Here is a 17,645-nt window from a genome sequence, read left to right as displayed (position 1 = left end):
ATGGATGGGTGGGGAAAAGTAAACTGAATGCAAGGAGAAAGATGACAGAATCAGAAAGATGCCATGTAGCTGCCCAAGAAGCAAGATGCAAGGTAAGAAATCATGAACCTTGTGGTAAAATATAAAATAATAGGAATGATTTAATTTAAGATGTAAAAGATACCTAGGAATATGCCTGACCTGTTGGCCAACCAGTATTGTAACCTATACACTTTTTTTTTGTATGATTGTTCAAGTCTGGGTGACCAGGAAACAAAAGCACAGTCTCGATTCACAAAATTACTCCACTTTCTTTCTGAAAGGTTTTGTATTGCAAGGAGACCCAGAAGGTGATTCTTATAAAATATTTGAGCTAACTGCTTCTCCACCACTCCTCTCCATCTTCCTGCCTCTCTTCCTTCATTCTACCTCTTCCTTTCAAACACAAAGGTGTGCGCACATCTTTCATACATAAGCACAATGTACAAACATCTTTCATACATAAACAGAAATGCACATACATCATTCATACACAAACGCAAAGGCACACACATCTTTCATATACTAACACAAACACATATGAACAAACACGGTGTTACACTTTCAAAACAGCCTTCCTGGTGATAGAACAACTTGATAGATAAAAGTAATTTCTTTTGTAATTTCAGAAGCTGATATCATATATATGTATATGAAATTCAATAAAGTCAACCTTAAAACTGAATTTTTGTCTAGTATAAAGTGATTTTTATTTTTAATATTTAAATGATTGGAAAATTTTATATGTAATTATGGTGTACATAATGCCTACCCTAGTCCTTCAACTTATTCCCATTATACCTATAATCCTCTCCCTCTAAAATTCATAAGCTAGTGACTTCTGTATATGACATCATAACAGTGAAGCCACCCCAACTGAAAATTTAACAACATGGCCACCTCAATAACACTTGTACACTGACAGTACCTATTGAAATGCCATAGTGGATGGGGGAAGATTTCCCCAAGTCCTACCCCTGAAAGAAGAGCTACAGCTACAAGCTGCAGAGAAAGGAAGAATCAGTGGATGCTGAGAACCAAAGTGGTTTCATATGAGAAACCTGTCTTCACCACTTAGCCACTTCTCCAGCATCCAGATTCCTGAAATTATTCTTAGAGACAAATTCTCTCACTAAACAAGACACTCTGATGGGTTAGACGGTCTCTCCAGAGAGTTCAGGGATCTAGCAACTTTACCCCTCTCTGTACTAGGTTACAAATATACAGGGCCACTTCAAAAATAATTTTACATGTTTGTTGGGGATTCAAACTCAGGTCTTTATTCTTATGCTGCAGGTACTTTACCAACTGAACAATATCCTCCCTCTTGTTTTATGTATTTAAATGCAGTCTTGCTTCTTTGAGACTAGAATAACATTTTATCTCCCATTTTAAAGTATGCCCCATGTTTAAAAAGCAATTAAACCAAGAATACACTGTCCAGCAGTATACACTGTCACAGTAGAGATATAAAGTGTCCCTGGTTCTCACTCAGTCCGCCATCAGCTGAAGCTTTGGTCTCTAGCTCTTGGTGATGTTGGGAAGGCATGGAAGTGTTCACAGGTGGAACCTAGTTGAAATAAGCCAGGCTGACCTGGGCGATTGATTCTTGGTCTCTCCTGGTTAAGCAGTTCATAGCTGCTCTTGGACTTCTGGAATCTTTTCTACCCTATCCTACCTTTAAGATCAGAATCTGAACATTCCATTGGTTACTGTCTGATTTATGACATCATTCACTCTGCAAACCTATTAACACCTGGTAGAACCATGGAGTTTCCATGGAGCTACCTATAAACAAATCATCAGTCACCTGTGATCAGTAACCAGGGAGTGCTGTCTGATAATGGACACACAGACCAGCAGATCAGACCGTGAATGACTCTGACTCTTCCCCTGATCATGTCAGGTAAGGAATGAAACTTTAAAAATTTTGATTATCAAATGAATATAAATCAATTATATATCCTCAGCCACCCTTGGGAACCTGGACATGCTTGTCACATAACAGATTGGAAGCTCTGGGCTTGAATATCACTCTTCTTGCATTTTTAAAAAGACTGTATTGTAAACCCATCCAAAACACAGTCTTCTTAGAACACTATAACTAGGCAGAAATTGCTAGTAACAGATAGCAATTAGTGAAAAAGATGAGTTAAATGCACTATTACTGCTAGAACAGCAAAGGCACATTAATTTGTACATTGAGTAGAATCTACACATGATACCACCCTGCTATCCAGTTACCATAGAAAGGTTGAACAGGTAATTACTCATGCCTAGAATAGAATGAATTGATTATTTCTTTCATGTTTCAATATTTTTTTGTTTATTTTTTCTTCTATGTTCTTTCTGTTGTATATTTTCTTAATTTGGCATTTAAATTTTGCAAACCTTCAGGGTTCAATTGTAATCCTTTTTCTCTAGATAGCATATTTATAAATGAGGCTAACACTTCTTTAAACACATATAGTAACTGCCCCTCTTGAGGTAATGCACTGGCTCCAATCAGGCAAAAGCCAAAATGATAAGTGAGGCCCCATTTCCTTAGGATGTTAGGAGGGTCTCCTGCCAGAAAACCTCCCACCTGTGGCTCTATCTGGGCCAAGACTTATGCAAAAATAGATATATTTTGGGACCAACAGCAACTAAATCAATATTTTGAGTATTTAATATATGTCAAGACAAACTACAAATAATACCTCTTAGCAGGTATTAAACAAGAAAAGTAACACAAGGAAAGCTTTTCAAAATTCTACTTCAACCGTTAAAGTAAATTTCTTAAAGATGAAGCCAAATGTGGATAAAGCACAGTGTTATAGCATCCAGGACAGCCTATATAAGAACCATCCCCCATCTGTGCCAACTCATATCCTTCTCAGTAAGTACAGTTAATTGCTTCTTAGCTAAGGGGCCACCTGATCCTGTTGAGCCAGTACTGGCAAACTGGACTAACTGGTCACATTGGATAATGGATAAAATTGCTCCCGTATTGCTGAATATGTTTGCATTAATGAAGTTAGTAAGACTTACGGATTTAGAGGAAAACAGAAGCAAAATTCTCACACTAATTTGTTTCCCTTTATATTGTGTACTGAACAGACTTGCTTTAATATCCACATCCTCCTTTAATTCCATTAATTCCCCATTCCAACCAAGTTGGTTTCTTTCTGCTGCCTCGATATATAATATATAATGTTCATTCTGACTCTAGCTGCCTGTAGAAGCCTGTGTTGAGAACATTGAACACAGAAGAAATAAAGTGAAGGGATAACCTTTCAATATTGATTCTGGATAGGACCAAGAGATTTGGAGATTAAATGTATTTACTTGAAAAAAATGAAATTGTAGTTAGAGAGGAAAGAAAAAGACCACTGGGGTACAGTTTCCAAGGAAAGAAACAACAGAAAAGAGAAATGGTACTATCTGCCCCCATCGCCTTTATCATTGGGAAGAAAGGACCTCATGTTCTTCTTAATATGGATAGATAAATGAAAAGAGACATGTCTATTCATATCTCATTTTCATGCCACTCCTCACACCTCAGCAAATAGTCTAGCCAGTAGAAAGTAGGAGGGAACAGTCCTCAATATATATGCTGTACTACATACACACAGCAGGTTTTGTTCCTTTATATACAAATATCTATAATTATTAAATAATTTTATTATAAATTAATTTAGTGGTAAAACTTCCACTGTAAACAAGTAATGAGAAAAATACTAAGGTGAAGTTTTGTATTAGAGAGCTGAACTAAGTATAATCATTATAAGCAACAACACAACTCACAAAGAAATGTTAGATTAACCTAAATTAGATGTGACTTCTTTGATACACATAACTTAGAACATTAATATGTAACTACTGAATATTATTTTTTTTATTTATGGAAATGCCTAAAAATGTAAAAATCATCATTTAGCCCCCCACCAACCCTTTTTATGCAATATATTTTGAAAACTAAATTTGCACAAAATGGCAAGTAAATTCTAAAACTTATCAGTTTAGAAAATTTGAAACATGTTGAATGCTTAGTAATTAAAGAGAAAATTCTAGAATGTTTTTTTTTAAAGTGGCAGTAGTATAAAGACAGTTTCTTGGTGCTAAGACTATTTGATAAAACAGACTGAACAGAATCTAGAGACTAACTCCCATGGTGGCCAGCCTATCAGTCATTGTTCATGTGTTTACATTCTAAGTTGACATAAATAACATAACTTCAGACATCCAGATGTGTGGATTACGGTGAAAAATCAGAAACATGAACAGCCAAGACATTGTGTCTCTTTGGAAGCCAGCAACAGTATTGTAATTCAGCAAACAAGTTTTGGCCATTTGTATTTTTTTCTTTTGAGAAATGTGTCTAGTTTCCATGTTCTGATTTTTAATTGGGTTGTTTTCTTAGTGCTCGGTTTTCTGCATTTTTCATATATAAATATAAAACTTCTGCCAGCAGTATAACTGTTAACGGATTCTTCCCAGTGTGTAGGGTTCAATTTCACTCAAATGATGGCATCCTCTGCTGTACAAAAGCTTTTTAGTTTCGAGATCCCACTTGACAAGTGTTGATCTCATTGCCTGTACTAATGGGATGCTGTTCACAGTGTCCTTCCCTGAGCCTATAATTTGAAGGGTATTCCTTAGTATATTCTCTCCTTTCTTCTATGTTTTCACACTGGTGTACTAGGTTAAGAATTAGTTTGAGTTTTAGGCAAGTGAAGGAGGGGACTGGCAGATCACAACTTCTGTTAGCCATCTACTGCTGGTAACTCAAGATTTATTGAAGTGCTTTCTTGTGAAGAAAATTCAAGAGAGGGGAAGGGAGAAAGAGACAAAGAGGAAAGAGGAAGAGAAGTAGGAAGGAAGGGGGGAGCAAGGAGAGAGGAATGAAGTGAGAAACAAACCAAAGACAAAATACAAGACAACACTCCCCCCACACCCTGATTTAGGAGAATCTGCAAACGCATGTAGTTTCAGTTCACTTTCTGATCACTATTTTAATAGACACTCTTATAGTGCCAACTCAGTTCCCTTAATTAGTAATAAAAACTCCTCTCAAGTACTACTACATAACGTCCTTACAGGGAAAATAAGAAGTCAAAGAACTATCTTTAAATTTAATATTGTTCTTATTAACATCATAATGGGTACAGTCTGCTAACTTTAAAATATAGCCAGTGAATTATGTATTTAAGAATACTATTGTATTTTTTATATAACAGCAATGTTCATTTGAAATGTATACTAAAAATATCACTTAAAATAATACATATTCATCTATAACACATATTTGTTGGTGAGATAACAAAGGAAGAAGGGTGTTTACAAGTAGCTAAAGGCATCTAAAATGATGCATTTTTAAATACCCAGAAGAAATAAAATGTACTCAAAGCTAACTCACATGAGACAATCCAAAAATGTCACATTGTAGGGACAGCAACTAAAAATTCAATTTGGAGTGAGGTGGTAAATGACTTACAAAGCAGCTCACAAAAATAGAATTCATTCTCCTGTCCGTGCTGAATTAATGAAATAAAACATTCAAATTTACATTTAATGAGGAAGCAATCCCAGGTTAATGGCATAGACCAGATCTTTAACAAGATCATAGGAGAAAAATTTCCCAAACTACAAAAAAACTTACTCCATCAAACAGAAGAACAAAGAACTCTAAGCAGACAAGGCCAAAAAAAAAAAAAAAACAAAACCCTCTAAGTCATAGTATTTAAGACAGTATTTACATCGAACAAAGTGTACTGAAGAAAAGAGGGGGGAAAGTCACATATGAAGGAAAACCAAAAAGAACAATAGGTGGTTTCTCAATGAAATCTTTAAAAGCAAGAGAGCCTAAAGCAATACTTTCTAATATCTAAATTTGAAAGAAAGGAGAACCTGGAGCAATGCCCTCCAAGTTCTAATAGATCAAGCCAACATAGTCTAATGTACACAGAAAAAAAATTCTTCCATAGTTGAAGTATAAAGAAATATTTTCAGTGATCTAAACAGTGTCAAATTGTATAAATACCTAATAGACCAAACAAAAAGAAAATATAGTATGTTAATATTAAAAAGAGAAAGGAGCACAGGCAACGGGTTCAAAGGTAATGGCCTTGAGTCATGGTGTACACGGGCTTAAAATCTTTTCCATCGGGTCCAATCATGGGCAAGCCAACCTCCTATTTCCTACAAACCTCCTATTTCCGACCTATGTCCCCTCTCCCTCTTATGAATGAGCACATCCAATGCAGATGGTTCCAACTTGTTTAGGGGAATGAGAACATGTGGCTTGTCATCTTCCATAAAGAGCAGCCTCCAGCATTTCAGGAAGTATCTTTCCTTGGGCAAGGGGCTTTGAAGAGCAGTAGCAATTTTGTTTTTTGGGCCTCTTAGGCAAATAATTAAGACTTAAAATGTAAACTTGACTCTCACAAAAATGGGTGGGTCAACATTGCTGTTACAATATCTGTCAAACACCAAAATAACAATAATTAGAAGACAAAGCTAACACTTTATTCTAATCAAGAGGTCAATTGATCAAGAAAATATTGTGATTTTAAATATATATGAACAATACTCAGGTTAACCCTATTTCATAAAAAAAATAAATTTTTGGAATTAAAGACAGATGGACATCAAATCAGTAATAGTAGGTGATTAAAAACTTCACTTTTTCCAACAGACACTATTATCCTGCTCAAACATGGAAATCTTAAGGAAAAAAATAAAACAATAAGCTTTTCCTACTGAAAATGCCTCTTTTCTAGGCTCCTTGTAAAGGCCAGACTAAAATTAGGTTTCTCCAGCAAAATCTCTAGGTATATAAGTTACACTTAAGGGCAAGTCCCAAACCCAAAAGCCCAAAAGTAGGTGGTCAAAACAAAATGAAATCACTAGTATTTGGGGGGATTGTATGTCCTACAATATTTTATCTTTCTTTTATTCTTCCTTCCTTGCTCCCTTCCTTCAGTTTTAATCTTTATTGTTTTAATCTTACAAATCTTTTGCTTATATAATATGATCTCTAATTTTGTTTTTATTGGTAATCTGTGTGTGCAAATGTGTGTGTGTGTCAGCATCTTGCAAGTGTTTCTTGTGCATTATCTTAGGCTCTTTTTACTCCCCCCCACCCCATTTGTATTGTCCTACTCTGATTTCTATGTTTTTAATTCTTCTTAATTATATTTTTTCATATGTTTGTTTGCATTCTACTATGAAAGATAAAGTAAGGGTATAGATTCATGTGAGTGGGGATGAGGAAAGGTCTTTAGTGGACTTTGATGGAGGGGAAACTGCAATCAGAATATATTATATAATAAATTTTCTTATCAACACAAAAAAATCCAGGCTACAACAAACAGCCTGCTCAGTTATGCACTAAGAGCAAGAATAGGAATTGTTTTCTTGGAAATGATGTTTATCCTGCCCTTCAGTGGCTTGGAGTCCCCACCCAAGAGAGTATCTGTCTAAGGGTTCAGCCTCATGAACAAAGGCTGAGATAAGACATATCACAAAATACGGCTACATTTTCTAGATTCCTGGGAAGTTTCAGTTAGATACAAGGTTTTGTTTTTGTTTGTAGTTTCTTTTTTTTTCTCCCTTGCTGAGTATATTGCTTCATGTTTTTAAGATAGCTATGACAATTATTTGGTAGACCTGCAGAGAATAATGTAACTGGCTGACTGCCTCCTCTTAGTCCCAGGGATCATTTCCAGACTCAATTTTACAGAACCTGCCCTTTCCTGAGCATCTAAGGAATCTTGTGGTAGTTGGAACACCAATGAATCCCATGGTCATGAATTGATTCCTCAATCCTTTAACCAACCATACTTATTTCCCTTTTTCTGGAAACCAAGGTTATGCCAATCTCTTGATTATAATCCAAGAACCAGTGTAGCTGTAATGGTTTTACTTTACTTCAGTGGTTCTTCAATATCTCCTTCAAAGTGCTACCATATAACTGTAAAATACTAGCACATGGCTACCTATCCTAGATTCTATTTTTCATGGTTGCATGAGACATTTCCCATAAGTCTTAGGCATTTGACACTTGGCACTCAGGTTCAGGTTGGAGCCTCCGGCTTGCCCTCCTGGTCCTGGAAACCACATTCCCTTTCTCTCTCTCCACAGCCTGACCACTCAGAAAGTCTCCAAACAAAAGTGACAAAATGCTCAGTTCTGCATTCTTGGCAATGGTTGCCAAGTTCTTCCCTTGGTGTTGCCAACCACCCAAGCCTGCCTGCTCCCGAGCAAGCAATGACGTTTTAACTGTACTTGGGCACATACCCAACTTGTGGCAGACACATCATCACCCTCTAGCCTAAAATCTGTAAAATTTTCCTGCTCTAGCCTTGGTGCCTGACTTCTCTGGCCTCAACCTCTGGGACTGGTGAACTCGCCCAGGAATTGTTTAGCTCAATAAACTTGCTGTTATACTTTTTGAATTTGACTTAATTTGTCTTATTTAGTAGGTACAGAAATGAGACAGAAAACATATTACATCAGATGGTGGCAATCGGAGGGATTATGAGTTATGGATTTAGAGAAGGATTTTGTCACTGGCAGAGGGCTTGAGATTTCTCAAAGATCCATACAAATTTAAGTTAGCTTTGCCTACTGCTTCTAGTTTTAAGATTCAAGCTCTTTCTGTCAAAACACAGATTTCAACCTCTCCCCTACAGAATGGCTTGAATCAGCAAAAACAATTGTCGTCACCATCATGGGCACTAACCCTCCAAATCTGTAATTCCAATTTAACACTTTTTTTTCCTAGTCATTGTATTTAATCACAGCAAGAAAAAAGTAGCTAAGACACTACTTGTCCCACGGTTTACCCCTAACATTTTGAATTGAATCTTGACATTTTTTTTCTTGTATCTTTCTTTTTAACTTTAAAAGTATACTTTGTTTTTTCTTGTATCTTTCTGTTTAACTTTAAACGTATACTTTGAAGGGTCACTCTTTTTGCATATGGTGTCACTAAAAGCGAGGGAATGGGAGAAGTACCAGTATCTCCTGAGGCTACTTGAGCAGACCCGAGTCTCTGGAATACTAAATGACCCAAAATGGAGGCACAGCTAACTGGAGACCCTCTAATTTGGAGCCATGACTCGGCACTGTCTGCTTCTGCCCTTTGTCTGCAGACACATAGCTTGGATATATTGCCAGATGCACACCTGCACATAGTGTGGATGTGCATACCATTTCAGCGAACATACACAATAGACCACAGCTGCTCCTCAATTCTGGTCTCTGAAGTCTGCTACCCAGGAAACTTGTTCTGACTGTCTCCCCTACTCCACCTCCACTGAGCCCCAAATGAGAGGGAGAAAGCCACAGTTCTGTCTGGAAGTTTCCATTTCATGGCAAGTGTGAATTCCTCACTTTCCATGGGCTCCTGCATGGAGCTCCACTCACTACGATCTGTATAGGTTGGGCCTGGAGACAAGACTTGGGTGGCAAGGGAGTGGAAATTGAAAAAGAACATTTAAGAAAAACATGCATGGAAAAGATAGCCAAATACCCATAGCTAAAAATGTCATGGGCTATTGAGGAGAAAACACAACTTTTGTGTCAACTTGACACAAGCTAGAGCCATCAGAGAAGTAAGGAGCCTCAGTTGAGGAAAGGTCTCCATGAGAACCAGCTGAAAGATATTTTCTCAATTAGTGATTGAGGTGGGAAGGCCCAGCCATGTGTGGGTGATGTCATCCCTGGGCTAGTGGTCCTCGTTTTTTTGAGAAGACTGGCTGAGTAAGCCAGGGGAATCAAACCGTTAAGCAGCACCTCTCGATGGTTCTATGTCAGCTACGACCTCCAGAATCCTGCCCTGTTTGTGTTCCTATCCTGACTTCCCTCAGTGAAGAACAGAAATATTGAAGTGTAAGCCAATTAAATCCTTTGTCTCTACCTTACATTTTGTTTCTAGAGTTTTGAACTAGCAGTAGAGATCACAGCTAAGACATACCCATAGAGAAGCATAGCTCTCACCCCGCTTCAAAGAAGCGTCACAGGAAAAGGAGAACATTATAGGAAACCCAATCAACCTATAGAGAGCAAGAGATTGTGAGGTGCCTAATCCCTGCTGATATTTCTGCAACACACTTCCTCACCAAAAGTTCAGAGATCCTGATGAAAGAATTGGTGGAAAGATTGTAAGAGCCAGTGAAACAAGAGGTTAGCTGTGAAATGGTTTCTCCTGAAATTTCAGAGAAGTTACACCCTGCATTCAGATCAACATGGTTGCCTAGATCAGTCTTCAACAATGACAGCAATACAAATGCTAACTCGAAAGAACAAGAGCTGAGGAGATGTCAATCCTAGACAGAGAAGCAACCAAGGAATCCTGAGAGCAGAAGAATTAAATAGTCTTCCCCAGAGAAGTCTCTGTAGTACTCTGCATGGCTTCAAGGGTTGACCTAAATGGACTTATAGGTGGATGAAGAAAAGACAGAAGCATCCACAGAAGCGTTGTTGTGTGGGACTCATGTGCACTCAGATGAACATGCACCAACTATGGCAACAACAACTCAGCAAATCTGTGTGCTGATTTTGTACATCTGAATCAAGAAGATGGGTTTATTGTATGATGAGAAATGAGGATATGAGTTCCTAGTATACAGTAGAATAAAGAGGCTAGTTTAGATAATCTAAGTAGGAGGTCTCTGTAGAGCAGCAGTGTCAGGCTGCAGTCATGATGAACAAAGATGCTGTGGTTGATAGCTCCAAGGTTTTGCCACTTCTATTGGTCTGAGATATTGAGGTCCTTGACATGGCTGTGCTAATACCAAAACCATACGTTCACATGTGTATTTCACACACTCCTTACACATTCATTCAAGGCTGCTTCTGCTCCCCCAAAGCCCCCAAGTTGGTTATTCAGTCCTGAAATCATAAATAAATACGTAGTATTATATGGACTAAGCAGATTTTGCACGTGTGTGTGTGTGTGTGTGTGTGTGTGTGTGTGTGTGTGTGTGCGTTTGATAACAAATAAAGAAAATGAGAACATGAAATTGAAAGAGCTCCAGGTGCGGATACATAAGAGGAGTTAGAAGGAGGAAAAGGAAGGGGGAGAATAATGCAATTATATTGTCATTTTAAAAGGAACATTTTAAACAAGTTTCTTTAGAAACATATTCTCATGGAAGCATGTTTTCATGAACAGACTCTGTCAGGGTGAGTCCAGAAAGAGAAAGACCACCCAAGCGTATCTTCACTCTACCCTTTTAACTTGAAATTAATAGGCATTAAAACTTTCCTAAAATTACTTTTGTAGTCCATAACCATTTAAGCAATGTTGCTCTTGGAATATGCATCATGACAGTATTTTGCTTTAGCATATTTATTATTATTGTAGGCTATAAACTTCCTCGTACATCTTCTTAACATGGCAATCACCACTACAGAAAACCTCTGCATATCTTATTAATATTGCAATAACCATTGCGGCAATGCAGCATATATCTAAGTAATATGGCAATAACCATTAGCTTCTTTTAATCCTAATAAAATATATAAACACGTCAGAATAATATATATGGCTAAGTTCATGTGCATTCATTGGTTGATAACTTTAATACTGTAATGGAGAAGATAAGTTGCAAAGCAAAAAAAGTTATGGCCTTTGCAGTCAAATGGGCCTGAGTTGAATTTCTGGCCCTTTGGTTTTCTAATTGGAAACCTTAGTGAGCTTTTTGTTTGTTTGTCGTGAATTTAATTTTCATCTGTTTGCAAGTATTTATTGTAGGGCCAATCAACACAATGTGCTTGGATGGCTAATATGAGTGGTTTATAGAAAGTTTCAGCTCATTCCTGACACACTACTGCAAACTACTGACCCTAAATAATCCCATCTCCCATTTCATCTCGCTTACCACCTCAAAACAGAGTGAATGGGAGGAAATGTATGTCAAAATTCCTTTTCTTCTGTATATGGGCTGAAGGGTAAATTTCAGGCTGAGTAATGAAAAATATTAAAATGAGAACTGAAAAAATTAATTATTTATGCCCAATATATTCAAATAATTGAAAGAGCATCAATGATTAACTACAGGTTTTAGCAGTTATTATAAATCACCAGTAATACACCAGTAATATAATCTGAATCCCTAAACATGAAATCCAAATGAAATCTCTAAAAATAAAGTACAAAAATTGGAATATTAAGAAATTATGATAGTGCCTACAAGTACTATATAATAATATGAAATTCACAAAGTATTAATATAGTTTTGTGTAATATTTTATTTCATTACAAACATAATATTTGTACTTCAGAATATTATTTACACCTCACAGAAATTACATAGACACATAAGTCTGTGACTTGTAAAAGTGTGGATTTTGATAACACCCCTTCATGATAAAGGCTTTAGAGAGCAGGGATACAAGCAATATATCAAAACATAATGAAGGCAATATACAGCAAGCCAACAGCCAAACATCAAACTAAATGGAGAGAACTGAAAGTGATCCAACTGAAATCAGGAACAAGACAAAAGATTTTCCACTCTCTCCATATCCACTCAACATAGTTCTTGAGGTTCTAGCAAGAGAAGCAAGACAAAATTCTACCAAAAGCTCCTACAACTCATAAATACCTTCAGAAATGTAACGTGTGCCAGTTAGATCCACATAAAACCTGAGAAGCTCGAAAAGGAATTCTAGAAACAAAAGCCAAATCAAACAGCTTCTTGATTTGTTTGTGGGAGGTTCCTTTAAGAGAGGTCTTCCTGGTTCAGTCAGTGGTACTAGAAAAAAAACAGAACAAAACAAAAAAAACTTATCAGTTTTAAAGCTGCAGCTTCCTGGTTCACCAGCACAAAAGACTCTGACTCTTTTGGCAAGTTTGGCTACAGAGCACTTGAATTGTGCTTCTGGGCTCAGGTGCCTGTGTGATTGCTGTGATTTCCTCTCAGGAGGAAAGTGGCTGCAACCATGAATGTGGCTCAGCGCCCACCTCCTGGGCAGATAATGGGATTAGGTCTGTTAGGAGAGCATGTCAGATTATGGCAGCCATACACATATTTTCCAAGTCAAGCAGGGCTCTGCATGGCATATTTACATGTTACTCAGATTAAAAGGATTTACGTGATAAATGCTCCTTCTCAGAGTTAAAGTGGTGAGTTCTACTCCTATCTGGCGGTTCAGAATGTTGCAGGGAAAGGCCACTTGCTGGTTCTCAGCAGCTCAGTCCCAAAATAATCACACAGAAACCATATTATTTAAATCACTGCTTGGCCCATTAGCTATACCTCCTTATTGGCTAACTCTTACATCTTAATTTAACCCATCTCCATTAATCTGTGTATCACCATGAGGCTGTAGCTTACTGGGCAAAGTTCCAGTGTCTTTGTCTGGTGGAGCTACATGGCTTCTCACTAACTTTGCCTTCTTCCTTCCAGAATTTAGTTTAGTTTTCCCTGCCTACCTCTATTTCCTATCCATTGTATACAGAATACTGGAGCTACTACTCTGTTCTTTGCTAAGATTAGTTTATCTTGAGATAAATCAGATAAATCTCTAGTACTATCAATGGCACAACTGTATATATACAAAATTCAAAATGAGTAATTCAGATTAATGACAAAAAGAAGTACACTATGTTCTCTATTTTCTATGGATTTGCCCTCTAAGTTCATCAGAGCTTACTATTTATTTTACTATTCTGTAAGAATAATGTTGTATCTTTCCATAGTGCAGCACTTCAGATATGCTTTTAGAAGGTGAATTAACTGGCTATGAGACACGTGTGGCACTTTGAATTTGTTTTTAGAAGGTGATTCACTTGGCTATGAGACATGCTTCTAATAGTGCAGTGAAGACTGAGCCCTGCCAAATCAAACCCATTGGCTCACTAATGTCTGAAGGAGGATAAGACAGTCAACTGTTCAGCTCATGGCTGGGGGTACTTTAGAGTATTACAACAGAGACTCACTTTGAGTTTTGCTTGCTGTAAAGAACAATCATAGTTATATTTGTACAATTTATTTCTTACGGCTCACATGGCCTTATATTCTAAAATAATCATTTCACCGGCTTAATATATTTGTATAATAATTTCAAAACTTCTAAAAAAAATATAGTAAAATGTTGAGCTGGGCCTCAGCTCTACAGTGCCAGATGAAGAAAATACACAAACTAGAAGTGTTGTCACCTTAACGTTTCTTGTACTCATCTTTTCCTCATTCACTCACTGTTTTATCTAATGCAGCAAACGACCTACTGCACACATTGAACTCCAAAGAGACATACCTAATGTTTGTCTAATAAAGAACGTTCTAGACATGGAATCTTGGCTGTATTTTTGCAATTATGCCAGTCAAATATCCTGTCTTATTTGATTTTAAAGCCAACATATCTAATTCAGAAACACGTGAATGTTTAGAGATTGTAGCATTATGAATTTCAATAGCCCATTATTGCTCTACATTCCACAGTAGGATGCATACAGAAATGTGCTTAAATAACAAAAACTATAGTACATGTGACTATATGTTTCCTTGTTAATGAACCTATTAATAAAATAGTAACCAAGAATAATGTATTTGTAATATTATTGTAGCTTTAAAAAAAACATGAAATAATATTATCCAGCATTCAGACCAGGCAAAAGCCTCATGAGTCTCTCAACAATAACCCATTATTTTTTACATTCACGTTTTCAGCAAAACAATAAAAAAAAAAGATCAAAGCTTATCTGCTGTGAGACAATGGCTTTACCCTATAAAGTTTTGTTTCTTGCACTTGTTTAATAAAATGCTGATTGGCCAGTATAGGTGGGGCAACCAGGCCAGAAGTAGATGCAGAAAAATGAGAACAGGAGAAGGTAAGGGGAAACAGGAGAGGTAAGGGGAAAGAGTCAGTCTGCAGTCATCACTCAGATAGAGAGGAAGCAAGACGAGAATGCCTTGCTGATGAAAGATACAAGCCACACGGCTAACGCAGAATAATGGGTTAAGATGTAGATGTAAGAGTTAGTTAATAAGAAGCCTGAGCTACTAGGCCAACCATTTATAATTAATATAGACTTCTGTGTGTTTATTTGGGACTGAACTGCTGCGGTACGAGGTGGGACATAAATCTCGGTCAGCAGTTATCTTCTGCTTCTTGCAGATAAGTTAATTTTGTGTGGTTTTTGAACTTCAGAAAACATATTTTTCTGTGTGTGGCTTATTTGCACAAAATTTATGCAAAAGAATCTTTTTATACTTGCATGTTATTATTCCATTTTCAAAAATATTTTCAATGACATAAGTGTGCAATTGTTCGATCTATTCTGTAGTCAAAGAACAATTATTGGGGTAGAATGATTAGGAATCTGATGATTACATTTTCATGAAAGCTTACAAGTTTTAATATGTTTATTTTAGGGGATAGGTATAAATAAATTTATAAATGAAGCTGTTGAAGTGTCATGTCCATCATTAACATATATTTTTAAAAATCTGCGTTTATTAAATATGTGAGACCTAACCAGCTTAATAATGTTTTCAAAATAATAAATTTTGGTTTTGATATCTCTCTATTATATATCTGTTTTTATTATTAGGTAATAATACATAACCTTTAATTAAATTCTCTTATAATTTTGAAGTTATATTTTCTTTTTATGTTTTTGTGGTAAATATTTTTAGTTCGTTGACTTTAAGCCTCTTTTCTTTGTAAAACATTTTCATTAATAGTTTTTAATTTTGTGGGTAGAGAGATATATCAGGACTTAAGAACCATTATTTTTCTTGTAGAAGATCAGGATTCAGTTACTAAATTCTATAGGGTGTCTCAAACCTCTTGTAATTCCATAGGAAATTTGATGCCAGACCTCCTTGGACACCAGGCACACACTCATAAATACAAAACAAAAATATAATCTGAATATAGTTTGCTCTTCTTCTAGTCCTCCCAGTTTCTTACTACCTCTCCCATTTAGATCTACTCTCTGTCTCTCAGAGAGCAGGCTTCCAGGAGATAATAAAACAAAATAAAATATAATAAAACTAAACCATTTTGCTGAGGGTGAACAACTTAAAAATAAAAGAACTCCAAAAGCAGGCCCAAGAGTCAGAGATTCACTTCTTTACACACTCTGGTATCCCATAAAAGTACTAAACTGAAAGTTATAGATATACAGAGGACCTGAAGCAGTTCCATATAGACCCTTTGACTGCTGGTTCAGTTTCTGTGAGTTCATACAAGATTTTCTCTGTTGTTTCAGAGGTCCTTATTCTCACAGTGTCTTCTGCTTCTTCTGGCTCCCCCACTCCTTCTGGAGCCTCTTTCGTGGAGTTTTCTGAAATTTACAGGGGATGAAATTGATGAGGACATCTCATTCATCTCATTTAGGGCTCTGTGTTCCAAGGTGTCTCTCTCTCTCCCTCCCCCCCTCTGTCTCTCTCTTCCTCTCTCTCTCTGTCTCTCTGTCTCTGTCTCTCTGTCTCTCTCTGTCTCTCTCTGTCTCTCTCTCTCTGTCTGTCTCTCTCTCTCTCTTCTGTGTGTAATGTTTTGCTGTGGGTCTCTTTATTTGTTCCCATCTGTTGCAGGAGGAAGCTTCTCTAATGAAGTCTGAATAAGGCATTGAACTGGTTTTCTGGCAGACATGGCCTTTCAGAAATCCAAGTGTTTTCATATCTACAGTAGATAATAATTTAAAAGATGATCAGTTATAATCTTTCATTTTCATAAGAAGTTAATGTACAATATGTCAGTTTTCATACACAATTTTACATATGAAATTTGACTCAAGTTTACTAAGTTTTATGGCAGGAATATCCCATGTGAAATTTATTTTCTCTGAAGCAACAGTTAATAAGGATCAATGTCTTTTCTTGTCATTGTAGATTAAGTTGTTACCATTAAGTTATATGTGCAATAATTTATATATTTTATGCTCTGTTAGTGTGTGACATCAAATTGAGATGCGATACTTATCTTTGTTTGACCTAGTTAGCATTATTCTGAAATAATGAGGCCTGCGGCGAACTTTCTGACCAGCAGGAAGGAACAGCCACCAGACGAGGATTCTTCTCAAATCACGCTTTATTGGAGCCTCTTGGTTGTAGGGAGAGCAGAAAGCAAGGGGCCCGGAGCCCTGAACTATAGCTGCTTATATAGGGAGTCTGCCTAGCAACTTTTGATACTTTGATACTTTAACTGCTTTTCTGGAGACCCACTGGCAGGAAAGAAAGCAGGGGAACATCCCTGTCAGTTACAGACCAGGATGTTCCCCTGCCGGTCAGGGGAAGTGTGGGCAGCTAGATCACAACAACTCACCCTGTTTTCCGGTGGAAGAACTGCAACCCTAATATGGAGTTATCTATCAAGCGAGGCTGGGGCCAAATGCCATCTTGTAATGGCAGCTATTCAAATCGGCTCCCAGCAGAGGCCTTATTGTATTCTTATATACGAAAAATTATATTAATAAATGTATTTTCTTTCTTTGTTGTTCTTTGTTTTTAGAGACAAGGTTTCTCTGTGTAGTCCTGGATGTCCTAATATTAACTCTGTGTACTAAGATATCCTTGAACTCAAGAGATATACCTGCCTCGGCCTCCCTAGTGCTGGGATTAAAGCCATGTGCTACAACCGCTCAGCTATGTTTTTTCTTAAGATGATAGTTCTTTTTAAAAAACTTT

The sequence above is a fragment of the Microtus ochrogaster genome, chromosome 19 (assembly GCF_000317375.1).
Source record: "Microtus ochrogaster isolate Prairie Vole_2 chromosome 19, MicOch1.0, whole genome shotgun sequence".
Lineage (NCBI taxonomy): Eukaryota > Metazoa > Chordata > Mammalia > Rodentia > Cricetidae > Microtus > Microtus ochrogaster.
The sequence above is the reverse complement of the archived record's forward strand: the minus strand, read 5'-3'. Positions refer to the sequence as shown.